At 31.8% G+C, this 23,594-nt stretch overlaps 1 long non-coding RNA gene across 1 annotated transcript; it reads left to right on the top strand.

The window, feature by feature from the left end:
• The first annotated feature begins 1,105 nt into the window (after positions 1-1,105).
• On the top strand, positions 1,106-1,876 carry LOC135143327 (uncharacterized). The gene is made up of 3 exons (XR_010282752.1): positions 1,106-1,329; positions 1,382-1,611; positions 1,684-1,876. It is a non-coding gene; the product is annotated as an uncharacterized LOC135143327 (long non-coding RNA).
• The last annotated feature ends 21,718 nt before the right edge of the window (positions 1,877-23,594 follow it).

The following is a 23,594-nucleotide window of genomic DNA, read 5'->3' as shown; positions in this document are numbered from 1 at the left end:
GAAGAGATTAACTGTGAGTTATTTATAAACAACCGCATTGACAGCGCCATCAACAAGTCACAATGTTGACACTACTCGACTATCTTAAGGTTACCATGGCAACGGAAAGTTAAAATGCACGTGTGGGGGAAGTTCGAACTCCCGCACCCTGGTGAATGCGCGAAAGCCATCAAAAAAGGTCATGAGTGCAAAAATTACTATTACAGTACGAGTGAGATGTTTCAGGACGAGGCGACCGGAGGGAGCCGAGTCTTGAATTTCGAAACGAGTACTGTGAAAAGAGTTACCGGACGTATGTCATTATGGATTTTATTTCATACTGTGAACATGTTTTTTTATTCGATAAAGTAATTAGGGGAGTACTATTTTGAGAGAAAGTTCAAATCGAGTCACTTTTTCTGACATTGTTAGCAACCGCTGTTTGGCAAATGTTTAAACACATAATGACACTTTACAGGACTTGTCCTTTTTGGCTCAATTTTACCGAACTTATTCCGTTATTTTGATCTTACTGGGCTCGTTCGAATCCAGTAAATCGTCAAATTTGACACAGGATCAAATAAAATTAATAAACAATTTCTTTAATGAACTATTGATGAGCTTAACAAAATAGAAAAATTTGGTGAATTTGATATTTTTAACGGTAAACTAAGAGATATTAAAAAAGCAGTTTCCCAATATTATGGTGGTGGTACATTTAACTCAGTGTGATTTATTTGATCTGTTGCTGTTGTGTATAACATTTGGTATAATATAGGCATGATTTAAGTTTAATTTTAGTCTAAGTTTATTGTTAGTTTAGAGTTAAAAATAATTGCATTATAGTTTAATATTTTTTATCCTGTAAATGGAATGTATTTTCTGTTGCGCAAATACAGGGTGTTCGCTAAGTTGAGACATTCCTTTTAACACGTAGTTTTATGCCTTGCTCTAGAGCGGTTTAGCTTGTATTACCTTAGTAAAATTTCAATATTTATTGATTTCATCTTTTTATAAATTTTAGAAATTTTTAGAGACGGTCCTGTCCAAAATTTCTAATTAAAGATTAGCGTTTACAAAAAATATCATTGTAATGGATATGAATTTAGAGCGTCGTCTTCGTTGATTCACTATTAAAGTCTCTCCAATCCCTTAAATGTGACATGTGAGGGCGCATACGTCGGGAGGGAAAGGAATCTGTAATGTCGGCTAAATGTCTGTCATGGTCTGACTTTTTGACACAATTTGACATCATGTATTTCGGTTTTTACTCGAAAAAGAGGCAAAATTTCGATACCGGTGCCAAAGTCACAACGCCATGGGCGTGGATGGTCTTCAAAGGGATATGCAGTAGGAAAATTTTTCTTTGAGATGTTTACATTGTTATCGGAATGTGTCACAGGAATTATGAAGTTGCATTCTGGATCACGTTTAGTGCTTGCTGGGTAGCTTGAAGAAGTAGGAACAGGTAGCGGTGACTTGGAACCATGGAGGAACAAAGTAGGAACAGAGCCGGGTTTAAGTCTTTTATTTGAATAATAACAATTTCTCTCAAGAGTGTTTACCACAAATGTATAAATTATTGGCAATATTATCACCTGAAATGGTTTTAATGGCTATACATTCCCTTAGGTAAAAGATTCATGTTGGGGTACCTACTTGTAGCATTAAAAACCTTTTTGCACCACAACTTTTTGTTCACAGTGTTTGAAGGGAATCTGTGCATTATTTTGTGGTCTCTAGGATCCTTGATTACCCCACAAACAGGCACAGAGCAATATTTTTTGGACATTTTGATAATATCAATTCAAGCACAAACTGTTTTGGTGCGTGACAAAACGGATTAATTACAGGTTCCTTTAACTCCCGAAGGGGGTGACATCTTTTGATATTTTCCCTTTTGACAAGTCGGACGATTGTAACTAATTGGAGAGACTTTAATAGTGAATCAACGAAGACGACGATTTAGAGTATTGTCAGAGCTGTCATTCAAATTTATTGACATGGCTCATTTTCAACGTGCTTATCGTTTTGAAAATAGTGAGCTTGTAGATATGTTAATACTCTATGGAGAATGTCACCAAAACGCTACTGCGGCGTCGAGAATGTATGCAGAAAGATTCCTCCGAAGGCATCCCCCTGGGCCTCGTCAATTTACGATACTCGTACAGCGAGCTAGAGAAACTGGAAACTTACAGGAACATCGTGGAGGACACGCCGGTAGACCAAGACTCCAACAGATGTTAGATCTAGAAAAGGAAATTCTAGAATTAGTAGGCGAAGATCCAGCAATTAGTACCCGACAAATTGCTCATCGAGTAAATACATGTCACAGCAAAGTATGGAACACATTACGTGAAAATCAGCTCCATCCTTATCACGTCCAACGTGTGCAATCTTTAATACCGGTCCTCCGATGCTACCTAACCCACCGGAGGACCCGGGTGAGTTAGGTAGCATCGCGCTTGCCTGCCACACCTTGGGTCGTGGGTTCGATTCCCGCCCTGCTCTGGGTGTTGTGTATGTCCCCCGTTACCCTGTATTTGGGCCTCCGGCCTGTTGGGTAACGTTAATCAATAAAATAAAAAAAAAAAAAATACCTCCTGATTATCCCCGAAGAGTACGATTTTCAGAATGGCTTTTGGAACAAACTATGAACCATGAAAATTTTATTAACTAAATTCTGGTCACTGATGAAACAACATTTACTCGTAATGGTACAATGAATTTTCGTAATACCCATGTATGGGCCTTTGAAAACCCGCATGCAATTCGCCGCACAAATTTTCAGGACAAATTTTCGATAAACATGGGCTGGCATTGTAAATGGTATACTTATTGGATCATTTATTCTACCGGATCGCATGGATGGTATACAGTATCTCAACTTTTTGCAAAACGATTTGCCTGAATTACTGGAAGAAGTTCCATTAAACATTAGGCAGAACATGTGGTTCCTACATGACGGCGCACCGCCACATTATCGTCTGGAAGTGCGGAATTATTTAAACTACGCTTTTCCTCATAGGTGGATAGGGCGAAATGGCCCCATTGCCTGGCCGCCCCGTTCGCCGGACCTAAATGCTTGCGACTGCTGTCACTTTCTGGAACGCAAGTATTAAAACAGTCGAACCAATCATTCACCTTAAAAAACAATACATGGCAATTTTATTTATTGGTACTTACAGTTAGCTAAATATGTTATTTTTACCTGCCTGAAAAAAACAGAACATTCCTGCCAAGGTACATCTTCCTGAAAATGACCTTTTTTTCCACATCTTTCAATAGCTTGGGATATAGTATGGGAAAAGAGTTTTGCAGCTAATTTTACTTTTTGGCGTTGGGGTCCTTTCACAGTTAGATTGTCCATAGTTATTTTATACGAAATTCTTAAATTAGTTTCCGTTAATTCAAGTAATTTGATGATTAAAGATTTTCTTTATTTCTTTTCCATTTAACACAAAGCCATAGTCCAAAAATTGTTCCTTATTAGTTTTAGGAAATGCGGCACATCGGCATACACAAAAATTTTATGTTGTTGGGTACTCCAAAGCCAGGGTTTTTCTAAATCTACGCCTAAGCTTTTGTGTAAAGTTTTGTTACTACCACCTAAATCACTGACCAAACCGCAAACGTAAAAACCTGCATTTTCTATATATTTTTTTTTTATATACAGTGCATGTTTTTTAAAAGTGGCCATAGGGATTCCCATGTTAAATATTATACCCCATGTTAACTTATGTTTGAGTAAAGGTTCAGAGTTGAAAGTTTTACTGGATGAAATTTGCGTCATCTTTTGTCGATTTAATTAAAGATTATGCTTTAAATTAAACGACATTTCTTTAAAAAAATTAAATTATTTGGGTAGTTTTGCCGTTAATATTGTAGGCAGCCATGTAAAAATAGACATTTACTGCCCATTCACAATAGACATAAGGCATAACAAGTACATAAAGCTTACATAAATACATAAAGTTGAAACGATGGAAAACGTGTACCCCTGTTCACAGTGGACGAAGGTAATTCTTATGCTTATGAACGTTTTATGTAATCCTTGTGTGCGTACACAAAGTTGAAACAAATTCAACTTTGTGCACGAATTATGTCAAAATTATGTTAAAATCTAGGGACTTTTGAATGCTGCTATTGAATTCCCTTTGACAGTTGGCACTTGGCACTTCACATCTTTGATTATATTATATAAATTATAATCAAAGCTTCACACTGCGAGTCTGTTCTGTTCTGCGAGTTGTCAAGTTCGAATATCGTATGAAATTGTAGGTTAGATATTTTGATTGACTCAGTTTGAGGTTATCCGTTTCTATGTTTACCCGGGAGTTATTCCGTTCTGCGTTTGCGCAGTTTAATAATTCTTACAGAGTTCACTCTGTCCACTGTGAACGTAGATAAGCATAAGCCAGACACAAACCAAAAACGTAAATTATGTTATGCGCTCGTTCTTATGTCTTATGTCCATTGTGAATGGGCAGTTACGTGACGTTTCTAAAATTTGATTACCGGTTTTTACCATTTTTACTGACCGGAATTCGTCAACATGGGGCAGTACACAGTTAAAGAAAAAGCAGAAATGGTCACTGGATACATTAAAGGCTTATCGACAGGAAAAATTGCGCAAAATTCTGCTGCAGCATTTTCACATCGTCCCTTACTCGGGAAAGGCAGAATTCAAACATTTTATAACACATTTATAAAAATTGGTCTAAAGAGTTTAAACAGTACTTCCCTCGCTGTCGGAAACGTGACGACTGCATGTCGATTATGTTTTTTTTTCGCAGTAGATTTCATTTTTTTTTTTGAGTCACCCGGTATATGCAAATTCAAAAAATATGAATGGAATGATAAATTACAAGTACAGACTCATCATATTTTGTATATTCTAGATAAGATTTATTCGGCAAACTTTTGAGCTGACGTCATCAGTTTTTGTAGAAGATAACCAAATATATTTTGACTAAAAATTTATTATGCTCTTTGTAACCTTAAAACATTCGCAAGATTTCAAAACATTCGGTTCTGGAGTTCCTGATTAAATCAATAAAATACATTTACCCATTCATTAATTGTTTTGGGTCACCCTGTATGTGCAAATCCAAAAACTATGAATGGAATGATAAATCACAAGAAAAGACTCATCATATTTTGTACATTTTAGATAGGATTTATTTAGCAAAATTTTGTGGTGACGTCATAAATTTTTTAGGGGGATGAGCAAATACATTTTGATCAAAAACTTACCATGCTTGTGATAACTTTAAAACACCTTCAAGATTTCAAAGCATTCGGTTTTGTATTTCCTGAGTAAATCAATAAAATAAATTTACGCATTCATTAATTTTTTTGAGTCACCCTGTATATGCAAATCCAAAAAATATGAATGGAGTGATAAATTACAAGTACAGACTCATCATATTTTGTACAGTTTAGATAGGATTTATTCGGCAAACTTTCGAGCTGACATCATCAATTTTTTGGAGGGGATAACCAAATATATTTTGAGTAAAGATTTATGATGCTCTTTATAGCCTTAAAACATCTGCAACATTTCAAAACATTCGGATTAGCAGATTCAAAATTAAATTGCAAAATGTTGTTTAGTTTTCTGGTCCAAGAGCGAAGTGTAGATACAGCTGGAAACGGAAATCCTTTTTTCAGCATTATTCTATAAGCCCTAGGACCTGCAGAATAAATTGAAATTGCTTGAGAAATTTCATCCACCGACCATAGAATCCTGACACGAGGATTCTGCAATTTTTGTATTTGCTTCGCTGTAAAGAGGGATCCAAATGCTTGTTGTTGCTTTTCAAACATTTCTATTCGTACCTTCAAAGCAGCAACACTTTCTTCATTAATATCTTCCGTATTTACACTATCAATGATGGTACTAATAAGGCTAAATTCTAAAAAGATTATTAAGTGCAAATAAAAAAAAAATCATGCAAAATAAAAAAATAAAATTCTATCGATAGGTAAGCGAATTATGTGCCTGGAGTGTATGTATACCCAACGGATCGACTCCCAGATAATCCATTGTCAATTTTATTAGTGATACGCATGTCTTCATTGGCAGATTCCATACATTCACTTGTTTCAACTCTGTAAGTTTGTAAAAGTTAATGTACGTAATAAAAATAATATGTAAGTGGCAACAAGTAAAAATCAAAAATAAAATAAAGCGTTAATTAAAAGGCAAAAAAAATATTTTTATTGTCTACTTATTGTCTACTTTCACTCTAGAATAACTTTTATTGAAAATACCTGGTCTCAATATGTAATTTGTTTCACCAGTTTTGTAGAACTCCTTTTCTTATAGACCTTTCTGGCCTATCACTTCCGGATTTTTTTTATTTATTCTTTGGCAGAAAAAGAGTAGGAATTGCATCATCTTACAATAATCTTTTGCCGCCTTTTGGCAAATAATAATTTAACAGTTCGTATTTTAAATTTGTTGCATAATTGTCTGCACAAAAATGTTTGGAACAAACTCTTGCTGTGTCTGCATTAAGGGTGGCTTCTGGTTCGGTTTCGCCCAATACTAAATACATTGAAAACATCGTCGTAGTTTCCGGAATTGCATTTTTAAAATACTGAAATCTCCAACCAAGTCAGAATCTAAGTAAACCTGCATTCTGCTACCGCATCACAGCTCGTTAAATGCCGATTTCTCGTTTCAATAGATTTTGACTTTTCGCGAGTTATTTACCTCAGTCGTGGATATTTTAATATTATAAATGGTATCAAAAGAAAGCTGACACTTTTCCCCAGGGTACCTCCTATCTCAGAAAAAAAAAAACTTCAGCACTTTGTCAAAAAATTAATGTGCCGTTTAAAATGTGATGTAAAAGTTGTTCAACTTTATAATTTTTTTTTTGTAAAAACTGCATACTAGATATGAATATAAATATGGAGGTCCCCTGGACTGAAGTTTGTTAATTCGAAATATAATTTTTTTAAAGCGATATATCTCATATTTTTAAAATGCAACTCCGGAAACCGCGACGATGTTTTCAATGTATTTAGTATAGGGCTAAACCGAACCAGACGCCAGCCTTAAACTTATCCACCCGACAACAAGCAATTTCGCATAATTTTCTGAGAGCATGTTGTTTTGGATAAGTGAAAAATTTGACACTTTCATCACAATCTTTCGACTGATTGTTGTTATTGCAGCCAAAAACTGCGCAGCGCATTTTATTTTTTTGGTAAAACACTAAAATAACTAAAATATAACACGAACCACAAAATCACGCACAAAACCCAATGCAATTGCATTAACGAGTGTTATTAAGGTTCATTCACAATGACAAAATTAGTAATTAGAATTAGCATTAGAATTAAGCTCAAAACCTTGCAAGGTGAAATATCATACAAACATTCACAATGAAATAAATTAGTAATTACTCTTAGCAATTAACGCAGAAGCTTGCAAGCTCCAAACTTTTGCGTTAATTTCTGTATTAATTTTAATTTTGCGCCTGCGCACGAATGTTAACTACAGTGTCCTAACCTACAATAAAATTGAAAAAACTCGGGAAAGAGTCAATTGTCAATAATGGTTTCAAGACGCAAAACATTACGACTTGCTGTGGCAGTGTTGTCAGATTAATTACTTACTATACGCAAAAAACAACGAAGATGGTGGGTAAGTAAAGCCAACAACCAATAATATAGAATGCGATAGACAATCTGCGTGCTGCGATATTTGTATCATAGAGGGCGCTACAAAAATTAGTTTATTAATTTTATCCTTATGAATGTATGTCTTTGGAGATTTTCTGAGCTTAATTCTAATACTAATTCTAATTACTAATTTTGTCATTGTGAATGAACCTTCAAGTTCTCGTCTCTGCGTGACGTCACGACCGATGGGAGCGATCCCACAGCATAGATAACAATCAGTAGGGACGGCTCGCCGTTTTTCGTGACCCGTTTTCGTTGGTGGTCGTTCGCTTTATGACCGAATGAGGGCGCCCAACTGACGTCTAAAATATTTGAAATTTGGCAGTTTTGTTACAATATTTTTGCCGGTTTTGCTTGTTTAAGACTGCTTTTCCAGTAGAATTGTACAAATAGTATAAAAATGTAATTTTCACAATAAAAGGTAAAATCTTCGTCCGATGAATTTTCATACAGGATCCTTGTTGTGCGCCTGCCTTATTCTCTCCCTCGTGTTTGGAATTCTTGGAAAAGATAGTAAACATAACACACTTTTTGTTTAAAAAGTCGTCGCAAACGAACAACAACGGTGGTTATGAAATAAATATAAAAAATTTATTATATATGATTCCGTTGTTGTGGTAAAATTTAATATAAAAGTAATAAGAAACAAACTACACGTAACAAAAAATTATATAAGCAGACCTTCACTCAATAAACAATTTTTTTATTCATCATGTATATATATTTTTTTTTTTTGACCTACACAATCTTGAGTTTTATTTTGAGACGTTGCTTAACCCATAAGCAGTCGCGCGTGGGTAAAAATGACCCAAGCCGTACATTTTGTCAAATATCTTTTTTCGCTTAATCCCTATGGACTTCCGGTTTCATGAATTCCTTAATTATTCTTACCTGCGTCGACCCATACCAATTACCTGCACTTTATGCGAGTCGACAAATATGTATTTTTTTTTGTAATATTTTTTTGAAATTTTAAATGAAGTGATACTTTTTAAATTGGGTGGCGACATCTAGGAATAGTTTAGGCAACGACCATCCATGACGGCCTAAAATTCGGGTCAGAAAGAACAAAGGCGCCGACACGAGCTGTCCCTACTGATTGTTATCTATGCTGTGGCGATCCGCAATGTTTGTATCATGTGAAGCATCCAGGCAACCAGGTGTACAGATGTGTATGGTATTTGTCGTGCGTTCTTGGGCAGTTAGTAAAAAAGTGATAGGTGGCACGCTTCCAATACCTACTTCGACCTTATAATCATTTATAGAAACTCTGTATATTATACCATCGTATGGGCTACTCTCGAAAGTATTTCTTTCAAGTGGACAGGTACCCTTATCGCTGATTTTCCAACTCCTTAATATTCGGATTGAGCTTAAGTTTTTTTGAGTTCAAAAAGTAAGGGCGTTGATTTAAATCCTTGGCGCTCGCTTCTATCATTTTCTGACCCCACCATTTATACAACTAAGTATAAAGGACCAGAGACCCTAGTGAGCTGCACTTTGGATTTTGCGAGCGGTGCAGAATGGGTAGACATCATCGCATAAAATAAGGTTAGCACAAAAAAGACTAGATAGTACGGCAAGGCAAAAACCTGAGAGACCTTTCATCCTCAAGGATAAGAATTCGAATTCCATCATTCGGATTCTTTTCTAACAACTGCAATAAAGGTACTTAATGATTAAATAAAATAAATAAAATAAATAAAATAAATAAAATAAATAAAATAAATAAAATAAATAAAATAAATAAAATAAATAAAACAAATAAAATAAATAAAATACATAAAATAAATAAAATAAATAAAACAAATAACATAAATAAAATAAATAAATATCTAAATTAAAATTATGCTGTCAAAAATGACAATTTAAAATGATAGACCAAAATTTTTTAATCAAAATAATGTTTATTTTTTAAAGCACAAATTAATAGTTTACTGCAAAAACTGGTAGTGGAAATTAAAGCAGAACCCTAACGCTATTTTCACCGCAAAAATCATCTCTGGGTTTTCACAAAAGTTAACATGGAGTCCAAAAATTTAAGATGGGAATCCATATGGCCACTTTAAAAAAGATGCACTGTACATTAGAATTTCTAAGTTCTAGTCACAATTTTTCCGGTTAAAAATAAAAAGATCTTGGTTCATCATTTCATCAAACACTCGGCACGGTTGCACAATCTAAAAATTTAAATGTGACATTCTTTGGTACACATTTGCACTATCTTTTCATATATTACACACAATGTGTTTATATGTAAATTACTTACGTAAATGTGTGGCGGATTTCTTTGCACTAGCTGACGTTTCACTTATTCAATTTCTGCTTATTAAACATTTTACCGTAGCAATCGAAGGGACAATGAGTAATTTATTAATAATAATAATAATAATAATAATCATCTATTTCATGACATTATCGATAAACAAGACTTAGCATAAATCAAAAAATGTAGTATCCGAAGAATCAAAATCTTACCCAGGGTGAAAATTATATATTTAAAAATATAATACTGGAACAAAATGTATGTACTTACTTGCAGAGTATAATATAATTATTTTAAACTTTTAAACATTTACTATTCTCTGTTTTGTTTATTATCAACCAACGAATTAAATAGTAGAATTTTTAATAATTATGATTATTTATAGGTATTTTGGGACAAACATTTCGTGAGTTCAGTTAATCTTATGTCCTTACTTCAAGTAAATTTTATTGCATCACATGGTTATTGCCAAATATTTTTGTCATAAAGACTTTATCAAAGTCTGTATTATCTCGATAAATCTATATTAAAAATTCGTATTTTACTAGGAACCGTACACCTGTGTCAATTACACAAAAAATACAATTGAGTTAAATCAGTCAAATGTAACACTAACATTTAAGATTATAAACACAATAATGTCCTGTGTATATTACAACTAGTGCCAATACGAAAGTACATCGATGCTGAACGTGAAAATTACATTGAAAATTAATAAATACGGAATAATAAGTTGAGAACGTAGATCTGTCACATTTGATAAATAGTTAACACATTTCCTAGACGAAATTTAAAATACAAAAAAATTGCCAACGTAAATTAAAAATGAACCATGACACTTCTGCCTTCAGAGAATCATCATGGCAGATGCGCTTTTTGTATCTATCGATTTCCGACTGGATGCATCATCGGTTAAAATCGCAATCAAACCGACCCATAAATAACTAGACTAGTGTATTAATATTGTCACTAGCTAATATAAACACAAAGGGCTCTCCATATGCCACAATAGTATTAACAGAACATAAATCTTACCAAATAGACCCACCGAATCGATTGCATTTTTTCTATTGTGTGTGTGCCTGCAAACACTACACAATTTGAGAGCACATACACAAAACAAGACTACGTCTTTTGTTGCCTTTACTCCAATATATCGTCCTAGCGCTTCTCAACAACGCTGACCATAATATTTACTGCTGCAGATGTGAGTATTGCCTGGATTTACTTCCATTTCATGTTGATACATCCCTCCCAAATGTCTCCACACTCATTTTATACACGCCAATGAACACAACAAAATTTCATTACCCAGGTAGAAGTAAGGGGACAAAAAAGTTACACCTTGTTTAAATGTTTGTCGTGCATAAAACAGTTAATTAATGTGTTAGAAAAGAGAATCACTATTAAAAAACCATTTTTACTACACTTTTTTATTTACGTTTTTTATTCAATACAAGCAAAAATCAAATTAGCATTTGTATCGTTACTTCTCACAGTAAGAGGTTTGTCAAACAGTAAAATTTAATATTTGAATCTTGAATTGAAGAAGTTTAAAGTTAACAGGCATTACAAGAAATCAGAAACCAATGTTGGTACAAACATTAAAAAAAAATCTGCAATTTCCAAATGATGAATTTTTTAATTTACTAAATAATAATTACAAGTTTAAAATAAAAATCGTTATGATGCTGAATTTAATGAGTATTACATTGTGTGATTTTTTGGATATTTGTATCACAAGTGCAGAAACCAGGCCTTTACGAATACGAGTGAATTTATCGAGTCGAATCCGAACCCATAGGCGAGGCCCGCAAATAACGAATATTCGCAAATGCATATTCTGGGAGAGTGATACGCAAGATTTTTTGTGTCGATTTTATATGATTAAGATTGTTATTTGTTAACTATATTGTTTTTAACGATATGTATGTATTAATGGAAACGAAAAAGTAAAAACAACCGTTTATACCTCAAAGTTATTGGGTTCAGCCCGACACCAAGAACCGCGAGTTCGAGTTTCGCTTGTTGCTACACTTTTTTTTTTCGCCTTTACAAATTTTTTTGTACTTTACGCACATTATTTACTTTATGTAATCCTAAAATAGGGTATACGTTTTTTTTAACAGTTACCTTAGTTATTATAGCTCAAAACTTATAAAAACTTGGCTTTATTGCAGAAACATTCTCCGATAATAACGAAAACAAGTCAGTGACCAATTGACAAAAGATAATACCAACCGATTTCAACAATTCTAAAAAATACCTGCATAGGTTTTCGCCAGCCCAACCGCCAATTTTTGGTTTCTCATTAGAGAAAAACAAAAATATGTTTTCAGGCATGTGAGGTTTTAGATATGCATTAGATTAATTATTTAATTGTTAAGATACTTTATTTAAATTAAATAAATGAAATGCTATTATACCCTGTTTCAAAAATGCTTAAAAATGGCGCACCAATACTATTACACATTGTTCAGATATCTATATGGAGCAGAGAAAAGAAAAATCAAAAATTCTTGGACCCAAATGTGGAAGATATAACCTTTCAAAGTTTATTTTTTCGCCATATTTTAATTCACTATTTTGTGTTGGGTAGGTACATGAAATTGATGGGACTTTCATTATTAAAAATAGTTTCACAGATATCATCTCTTTATCCATCCATCGTTTTCTTCATTTTATAATATTACAAAAAACCTAAAAACTGTTAGTATGTATTGGACAATAGTGGAATTTTTCACGTTTTTCGATCTATTTATTTAAATGGATATTTTGTTTTTGTAAATAAACGTCAAGTTGACGTAAGGAACTTTTTAATACTTTTTCTCAAACTTAGACTTGTGAACTTTATAATGTACCCAGATTTGGTGCGCCATTTTTTGAGTGTCTGTATATTTTTAAATCATCAAAATAAAGCAAACATTTTCATACAGTGAATATAAATTTTGAATTATTTCATTATTTTGTTTTTTTAATGCAAAAATACAAACCATAGATGGACAGTCGTTTATTCACTACGTATGTGTTGCAGGTGTCTGTCAACTTAGGAAGATTTAACCAAATTAGAATATTGGTTTACAAATATTTCTTTCTCTGTACTTAATTTGAAATATAAACACGACATAATACATTATCCAACAAAAGTTGCTCCGTATGTTGGATTTACGAATTTACAATATCCATTTAATTTAAATTTCATTCACTCGAGCTGATCTAGATCATTAATAATCCTTAAAGAATTCAGACTCTCTTTTATGCAGTCTCTGGTAACAAAAGTTTGTGTTGTTAAAGGGCTCCCATTGCAAGAAGTTGCATGTGCAAGTCAACAAAGCTGTGTCCGTACGTATTATCTGTTATACTAACCGCACCATAATTAATCATTCGCTGCATATCATCCTATTTAACAAGATGCAACCGTCGTTAGAATCACACACTGAATAAAAGACCTCTACACGTCTGACTAACGACAACAGTTTACCTGACAAACTCTAATGTTTGGTGTTACTATATTTCCACGACATAATATGTATTCTTTATATAATCTACATATCAATAAACTCATTTCATTGTATTTTATCATCTAGAACTTGTTTCAAATTATCATATGCTTATCACAAATTACTAATAAACGGTCAAAAACTAATGTTTTGCTGATGTCCAATTAAACTGAACCGTATTATTTCTAACAATCTTCTCCACTGTGTTGAATATGTGTACAAAACAGTAGGTAACAGTTGTTCACATGTACAAAAAGCTCACTAATAACGCAAATACTTTAGATCGGATTGCACAACACCGTGTTACCGCGTATACACTTGTAAAACATATAAAATAGTTCGACACAAGCTAAGACAACTGCCCCTTTATGCTTTTTTGACACATATTGTTCAATATTTTCGGCAGGCTTTAGTCTCCACTACATGGAATCGGAGAAAAAATTGAATTGAATTTTACATTTACAATAATTTGGTAAAATTTACCAATCATGATATTTTTTAGAGTTCGCCATTTATACTTCATGACCATCGCAGTAACTAAACAACAGACAGTATTCCAATACAGTTGCCTATATCTACTCGTTATGTGAAATGTGAACAAATTAGAGCTGTTTCAATATAACATTGTTAAATATTATTCAGTAATATAATTAAACTAAATAAACCACCAAATGTTTGTATATACTGAAATAATAATAATAAACGCAAAAATGACGTCCTAAAATTTTGTCCAGTAAGTAAATGGTGTTTAAAATACGCGAAATAATAATAATAAACTTATGTATCCATGATTTATTAATCCGGTTTTATTTTTAACCCATGAAGGTTTTTGAAAAAAAATTCAAACTTGTGCAAAAAATGTTTACGATTTATCTTAGAACCTATAAAACCGACTGCCTCGAAATTTTATAAACGCTGTTCCTGGATACGGTTTTAGATTTTATACTAATTGTTTGACCAGAAATATAGTGCGGAGTGTGCCCCAAGTCCACTGTCGAAACATAAAATATACGCACATTACGATCGTTTTCGACAAACCCTCTCCCAACCAACTGGACTGGACAGTGGCAAGTTTATAAGGGTGCGCGGTTAATACGTCATAAAAATTAGTGAAAGTCAATAGACGATTGAGGCAGAATCCGCACTATATTTCCGGTCAGATAATACTTACAGATGATTTATAAATATTTGTATTGATGAGGCTGATACGTGTTTAAACTCCATATTAATTTTAATAACTGTGTCTCTTCTGCCTGAAGACGGTACTGTGTACCGAAACACGTGTAGCAGTGACTACAAATATATTTTTTAAACTCTGAAAGTTTTTTTATTATTATTAAAATTGATTTATAAATAATTAATATATACTCATGTTCTCAGATTTCTCCTTATGCATCTATTTAATTTTGTTAGTTATTTGAAAAACGACTTTCAATTGCCCTGTAGTTCGTAAAACAGAGTAACTTTGTAATAGTGTTCCATTACACATTTTAAAATTAAAATGTTTATCCTAATGAGAAATTAGTGAATAAATTTCTACTGAAGATTATACTCTAACATGTATGAATAACTCAGAATGCTTCAGGAGAAATGAAGCTTTGTTTAAATAACAATTTTCTGGTCTTCTAAAACAAATAATGTATAATAAACATGAGTGATATTCCAGAAACATAAGTAATCTCATTATCTTACTATTGCAAAGAAAAGTTTCATAATCGTACTAAAATGACGCAAAAAAGTGATCTGCTTGGAAATTTTGGATAAATTACATTTCTGATATAATTATTATTACATACATGCGTATTCCACGTTTTCTAGAATAGTGTATGCAGAAGCTTATAATGATTGTAAACGCAATCTCATCGCAAAAAAAATAAAAGTATTATAGGATAGTTATATAGCACGATCTCTATGGTATAAGTTTATAGAAGTCGTCTGTAAAATAGAAAACAAATTTAAAAACCATTCAGTAATAAAACCTTCATGAAAGTTATCACCGTATCAGAACTTTTTTCAATAAAAGCACAAGATAAAATATTTGTTACAAAAGTACTGAATAATACCGTTGTATTTGTATCAAATTAGTTTTGTGTAGATTTTTGAAAACAAGCATTAAATTTTCACTTACACTTAAAAGCACTGAAACCATATGTGTTTACTTGACAATCTCACCTGAAATTTAGGAATTTGTTTTTAAAGTGTTCTACGCGTTTCAATACTGTCCAACATTACACGGTATATGTACCTATTTAGTTTTTATCTTCCTTTAACATACTAAATTCAAAATAAATAAATAAGCCATTTCAAAAAGTTTTGATGTTGCTGTAATTAAATATCTAACAAAATTAATTAGAAATGTTCGCATCATTCGAAAATGGAACAGTTTCATTCAGATTTTACCGATCAGAGTATAGTCGAAAAAAGTTTTAATAAAACTATTTTACTTATTAAAAACTGTTGTAGTAATGTTTGTACTTCTGATATAGCTTGGTAACAACAAGAAATTTTGTACTTCAACAACCTCTATTTTCAAGAAAAAAAAACGATTGATTCAATACTGATTGATTGTGCATCAGCATCAATTTTACCTTACAAATAACCTTCTCCTTATTTGCTTAACGATTCATTAAAACTATTGTAAATGCTTCGTTTTTTTTTTTATTTAATGTTTAATCTATGGTAACTGAGTGCAAGGATTTTCTCTACCTCGCAATTTTTTTTTAATATTCATGACAAATAATGAAAACCAGAATAATGTGCTCATTAATTTAGCTTAACTAAACTACAATAATATACAAACATGCATACCTACATTTTCTTCTAGTCCATATTTTAGACATTTATTATAGTACATAATAAAGGACTACTGGAAGTTCATTGTGATGTTGTGACTTTATTATCATGAATAATTGTCTAGTTACCTGATCTTTTCGAAACAATATAGCCGGGTGTATAAAAAGTGCATGCGACGTATGGGTACTCGACTAGCATCAATATAACGGCATGCGTTGTGTCGAATCGTTGCGACAATTTACAATGCTTTTAAAAAATTTGAAGACGTAAAGAAGGTCTCAGATGTATTCAGGGTATTGTTAAGTTGAATAGCAGGGTTGACACATTTGCGACACACTATTTGTCACGGAATGAAACCACACCGAGCGACTTTAACCTAGTGATTAATTATTTGGTGGCCCGGATTATGTAACAGAATATAACGTCAGTTGACCTGAAAGTACTGCGGAATAAAAGAGGGTTAACTATCGTTGTCCATTCAAATATTTTGACAATAGATACCTAAGTTATTTTTTTAGGTAAAAGACTGATCTAAAGTTATTTAGGCAGAATTTCTTGCTCCTATAAATAGCAAACATTTAAACAAGCCGAGTTTTCTAGGTAAATTATAAAATTTGCAATTTTCATTTTACTTTAATGAAAATTCCAACATGTTAAAAAAGGGACCGTATTATACAATTCAAGTAGAGCTTTATTAATAAAATTTTATAATATCGTCATTAATTCTTTTGGGACGAAGTTTAGTTTAGTTTAGTTTAGTTTAGTTTCGAATCAGGCAGTAGAATCCACCTACCAACATAATGTTGTAATGCGAAAATAGGTAAGTTAAAATAAAGATATGTGCAGACTGTTACTGTATAGAAGCAAGATATGCGTATGTTTCAAGTGAGTTTTCCCATTACAAAATTTTGTGATATATGTGTGATGTGTATACTCCAATTTTCGTGAAAATGGGGTGAACCACTCTTGATTTGACCATTAAAACAGAGCGCCCAATTCATTTTTGTTTTGAATCAACTTTTGTAAATAACTCTAAAAAATATAAATGCATTAATACACCGTAAGTATAAATTCATAATATTTCGCATATTTTAGATAAGATTTATTCGGCAAATTTTGAAACGACGTCATCAATTTTTTGGGAAGGAATGAACGGATGATTTTGATTAACGATTTATCATGCTTACAAAAACCTTAAGTTACATGAAAAATGTCATTATAAAATGTTGATTTTTTCCAAAAATCTGGAACTCTAGGCTCAACAGATTCATAAGGTTTAATTCTAATTGATAAAGGTTTAATATCAAATTTAAATAAGATTTACTATGGTAAATTTTGGAGATGACGTCAATCTGTTGTTGGAGGGGATGATTAGTCAAATTTTAGCTGGCGCTTTACTATCCATATGATATTCCTAAAATACATATAAAATTTGACAACTATCGGTCCGGCACTTTCAGAGATTATATTGTCTAATACATATCGACACATACATGCAGACAGACAAATAGACAGACAGAGAGACAGACGGACGGAATCCGGAGATCTATTTTTGTACTCCAGAACTCGTAAAACAGCGAAAAAACATTAAAGTAGCCAGCCGCCCAATGGACTCGATAACAATACTTTCTGGTCTTACGTTCGAGAAGTAAAAATTCTGTGTATATTTTGTACTCTATGAAACATTAATGTTTCTATAATCTGTCCATGTTTTGACGGATTAATAAAAAAACGCATTATGTGTTTATTAATATGTTAGTTTATTTCATCTCAACAACTGCACACACAAAAAAATAGATCAATAAAAATTTGCTAAAGAAACTATCTAGGTATAAGCCGTAAATCATAATCGAAAAACCTATTTTATTTATATGCAAATTTGAGAAAAGTAAACATTTACTACTGAACAGAATTCTAAAAGTAATTGTAAACATATTTTTTTATTTTTGACCAAGATGTTATGACACGGAATCTGTCACAATACCAAAACAGTTACTTCTTAAATTATTATCTTTAACGTATTTCGAACAGGATGACCGTTTCTGAAAATGTAAATAATAGTGAAAACAGAAAAGTTTTTACAATAGAACGTGCCTGAATATTTAAATGTTTATTATCTTTGAAATGATTAATTCTACCTAAAGTTATAAAAGAATATATATTTTTTAAATGTGTAATATAATGTGTCTTAAAACAAAAGTATTCAATAGTAATATCTCCAGTGCATGTCAAATTGTCGACAATTTTAAATTTGTCGAATGCGCGAAAGCAAATTTTTGCATAACAACGTAAACATACTACTCACAAAATTTTTAAACAAATTGTAAGGTTTGAGAGCAAATTGACCTGTAAGTAAAGGTAAAAGTGTGCAAACTGCGTAATCCCGATCTAACAAAACTGGACTCATTTCTATGGAGATACGTAAAAGAAAGTGTATCCGCAACCCCATTCGAAAACATGGTTGTGTTGCAAGAACGAATTGGTCAAGTACGTCAGTCCATTAGACCCGAAATGTTATAACGCGTGAGATGTTCTTTTATGAATAGAATTGAAGCTTGTGGACACAGAGAGGATGGTCACATTAATAATGTTGTTCAGAACGACTTGTTTTACTGGAAAATAATAACCATTACTTAAAATGTCCTATGTTTCTGTGACAGTGTCTGACGTTTCAAAAAAGAAAAGCAAATTTGAATTCATAGCATTTTGAAAATAAAATTTTCAATCAAGAATTAAGCGGATAATGTATATTGGAGTGCCTATAAAAAAGAGGTAAGTGAGTCATTTAAACTGAATCATCCTGTATTATCCGAAAAAAAATAAATTTAATACTAGATAAACTAATACAACTTCACAGTTCTAGCTGTTACATGCGGTGAAAATTTCTATAAACTAAAAGCATCTTGGTAGGTGAATTAAATATGTAATTCGAAATATAATGTGCTATTAACCTGTGAATCTACAGATTTGTTGAATTTTATCATGAGGTTATTAAATTGTATAATCAAGTTAATGGCGTAATTTAGTAAGTCTCCAGCTCAGCTCTAAATTAAACAAAAATTGTTACACACACGAGTTTAGCTAATTTATTTCAAATTATTTCTTATAATTCGAAATTTTCACTTAAATATTCATTTTCTTTTTGTACATTGTAGAAAACAGAATTTTATTTCATTTTCTCATTTTTCAGATGAGCAAGAAGTGAAGAAACTTCACATATTCCAAATTAAATAGTGCTACTATATTATAGGTATAAGCTTCTGCAAATTTTCAGTTTTTTAAGAAACAGAGACACATATTGAAAAAAAGAGAATAAAAAACAAAGTAAGACACAAATCAAATACCGAAACCGTACAACTTTTATTTTTAATTTTTTTCTTCTTCTATTAATTACTGAAATATTATAAAAAAGTCGCGTTTTTGACAACCTGTAGATAAAATTCCTATCCAAACTTGGGAGAAATTCCGTGAATATTCTGTTAATTTTAAATTTTAAATTTTTTTGACAGCTCCACGGTAGACCGTAAATCAAACTTCAGTTGCGTACTTGTTATAATTAATAAAGTCGACTTAGTAAACGATAGTTAGTTTTAGAAACTAAAATCCCAGTCAGAGTGAAAGTAACTTGAGTATATTTAAAAGATCAGCAAAATTGATTTGCAGTTAAGCATTAAGTACATCAAATTTGAATTGTAAAAACTTCCTCAGAAGTAGCAAGATAGATGTAGATGTAATGACAAAGTAAACAATACAGTTGAATCAATGTGAACAGCAAATGCAGTTGTTATTTCTATATTATACTGCATTGTATGCGAACATCATAAATGTGCTCGCGTTGTATGCAAATTATGGTTATTTTTAAGTCACTTGTAAGCAAAAGACATCTCAAACAGTCGCACCCTATGTACACCAATGATCATTAATGTGTAGAATTGTAAAGGACCATTAATCAAGCTGATTGGGTTTGTCTGAAGATGACATGAGAAGATGCGATGATCCAGGCATATGTTTCAATGATTTGTTAAAACTTTTACAAACGAATTTAATTCTTCATGTTATTAACATTCATGAAGCGATTTAGACTCGAAAATTGTAGTTTTTTGGAAGAGAGTAAAATTAAAAACGTTGCTTTTTCACTATTTTAAATTTGTACGAAGACTATACAGATTGTCACATAGTGATAGAACGACAAAAAATAAAGGTTTACCTTTTTTAAAAAAATTGACATCCGATATATGCTAGAGCCCTCTTGTACAGTACAAAAATGTTAGCATTATCATTAGGCCTGTAATTTTCAGAAAAAATATACTTTTTACAAGTTGCAACCATTCTGGGCTATATGATCCACTAGATATGCGAGTATATTACACTTCAAATATGAAAAAAAAACAACTTAAAGCAATGATATTTTGCACTCAGTTGTAGATTTAAATAAGTAGTACTAAAAGCAACCAAGAATAAACATAAATAATCAAAAAATCGTTACAATTTTTTTCTAATGTACCTACAGTACATCCATATATTTCTGTTAAATATAGAGCAGCCGTATTTTCAGCACTGTTACGAACTGATCAGAGTATGCATTCTTTAGAACCACACAACAAAAAATTATTTAGTATTTTTTTTAGTTTATTTACTGCGCTTCATTATTGGAGAAATTTAAACTATTTTGTTTTTCTCGAGGTTTTCGTTTCAAACAAATTATAGCTTTTTTACCCCTGTACCTAATTAGATCTTGGAAGCCAGCCAATACATATAACAAAAATATTTCTGTATTACTTGTCCCATTCAGTGAGTAAAATAAACAAAATCCCTAATTTGTTAACTTGCGAAGACCTACTGCACACATTATAAGGATAAGCAACTACATGGAAAAAAAAAATTCAAAAATTTAGATGAATTTTATGTTACAAAGGAATCACGATTTGGCTGAAAAAAATTCACATTGCTTGCTGAAACGGCAGGTCTTTTATTACGATGCAAGCTCATGTACTGGACACAAAAAAATTACGAAAAATATATCACCATTCATCAGAGATCTAAGAATAAGAAATGATTCCGGTGGAATTTGTAAAGTAAAACTCAAAACAATTTAACATAGCCTTCCTCCTTATCCTCTTGGCATAAAATGAATATAAGGTTCAGAATGTCAACCCACACAAAATCATTAACAAAATATTAACAACACTTTTGAATTTGATACAAAATACATCACTCTGTTACACCTTACCACCATTCCTTGCAAAGACAGTCCACATATTATATTATGGTCGCAAAATAATTACATACATTAACATCACAGCCAACATTTTCATTCATTGATATTCTTATTCCTAACACAAACATTTTAACGCTAACAAATCAAAACAAAATTTTCAATGTCAACAATAATTTAAGGAAATGAAGCCTTTTTTGTGTCCAGTGTAATTGTAATACCAAATAGTTTAATGGATAACTACTTTTTCCAACATTGAACAAATTTTTAATTATCAGTACAATAATTACAGACCAATCGATATTTTGTATTTCTAAAATGTCGAAAATCGTTTAATTTTGTCAATAGCTACGTCAGTATAAAATATTTATATGACCTGATCTCAGTACCTACCTGAAATTATAGAAATCTTGCCTGACTGTTGATAGAAGTGGAATTCAGGTAATAATAATAACCTGGCCAAAACACTTTTAAAAATATAATTTTCTAATTCGTTAAATACTACAAGCTAGTGTAAATTTAACAAGATAGAAATACTTCGAACACTGAAAAAAAATTACGTATTTTAAGGTAAAGGTTCATCACCACTTTGGAAAACGTGTTCAAAAATGTTGAAAAACACGATAATGAAATCGAGAATTACGCCCAATTTCAATGAATTCTGTTTAGTTTTAGTGGTATTACGATAATAAATATCTACTTTATTAGTTTTGTCTTTACTAGTTATTTTCTAACATCGAAGACATGATTACCATAAAATATACAATTAATGTGGTGATTGGTGATGTGGTGGTAATGTTTTTAAATGTACAGATAATTGGAAAAGTAGATATTATTTGATTCTTTTCTGTGGATTAATAAACCATAGATATAAACAGTACTTATTTTGCTCATTTTTAAAAGGATTTAAGCTATTAAGTTAAAGCCACCAACATTTTACTAGGATGAATAGAGAAATTTTGGTTGGTGATGTACCCCACTGATAATAGCCTCACAGTATATAAAAATTTCAGATTAATTAGCTAGTTTATTTATTTCCCTTGAAAATTGCATTATTGATTGCACAACTTTAAATATTCTTCCAAAAATGGGTACATGCAAGTGCAAAGGTATTATTAACAAAGCAACCACAAGTATAGACGGATAATTTTCTCCGCGGTTAATATAGGATTTACTTTACAAAATTTTAAGATGACGCTATCAAATGGTTGGTGGGAACGAACAAACAAAATCTATAGGATAGAATCAAAATAGACTCAAAATTCCACACAAATCGTATGTGATGATATCATCGACTTTTAATAGAGAGAAATGTGCCAATTTGGATAATACAGTGTAAGTACCAATAACGACAATACTGTGTTGTCAGAATTTCTGGAAAATCAAATAATAATAATAAAATAACAATTTGGTTTATAGGTTTTGATTGATTAAAATATCATTACTTATCCAATGCAAGAATTAGTTCAATTATTATCAAACTTATCAGTAAAAACATTCAAGATTTTGAAGAATTGCAAGCATTAAAACAAAAATATGCCGAGAACTCGCTACAATTCGTGGGTTAAATTTATTAATTATTACACACTTCTCAGAAATATTCATTAATGACTTTGATTCAAAGAAGGAAATGCATTCCCTAGAAATAAGCACAAACATGCTCCAAAACATACTAGATTTATAAAAATTGGTAGAAATTTATTTCGACAGAACTTTCCTCGCGCAAGTCAGCAAATCCCGCTTCTTTGAAAAATTGTAAAATTACATTTTGCGATGTTTGTTTTGTGATAAGTGATAACTTCTATAAAGTAAAAACCAGCGGCATAAATAACACACTCTCAGCTCCTGTGCCATGGGGACACAAATTCCAAGGGGACGCTGTACAAGTACGGACAATGTAAAATATTTAAAGCTAATAATCAAAGGAAAAAATGTCCTCTCAGCAATAATAACACGCTTATTAACTTCAAATGTTTATGTTTATACGGCGGGAGAATTTCACGTAGAAATTTGTTTCATTTCGATACATAAATTTGTCGCCTCAAAATAGAGGGCAAAAATTATTATTAATTAAGCCAAAATTGAACAAAAGATTCTGAATATTATTATTATTATAATTATTATTTTATCATTAAAAATAAAG

The sequence above is a fragment of the Zophobas morio genome, unplaced genomic scaffold (assembly GCF_036711695.1).
Source record: "Zophobas morio isolate AGI-343-1 ecotype UQ-CSIRO unplaced genomic scaffold, CSIRO_AGI_Zmor_V1 ptg000058l, whole genome shotgun sequence".
NCBI lineage: Eukaryota > Metazoa > Arthropoda > Insecta > Coleoptera > Tenebrionidae > Zophobas > Zophobas morio.
Note: the sequence above shows the minus strand (reverse complement) of the source record. Positions and strands in the feature narration are given on the sequence as shown.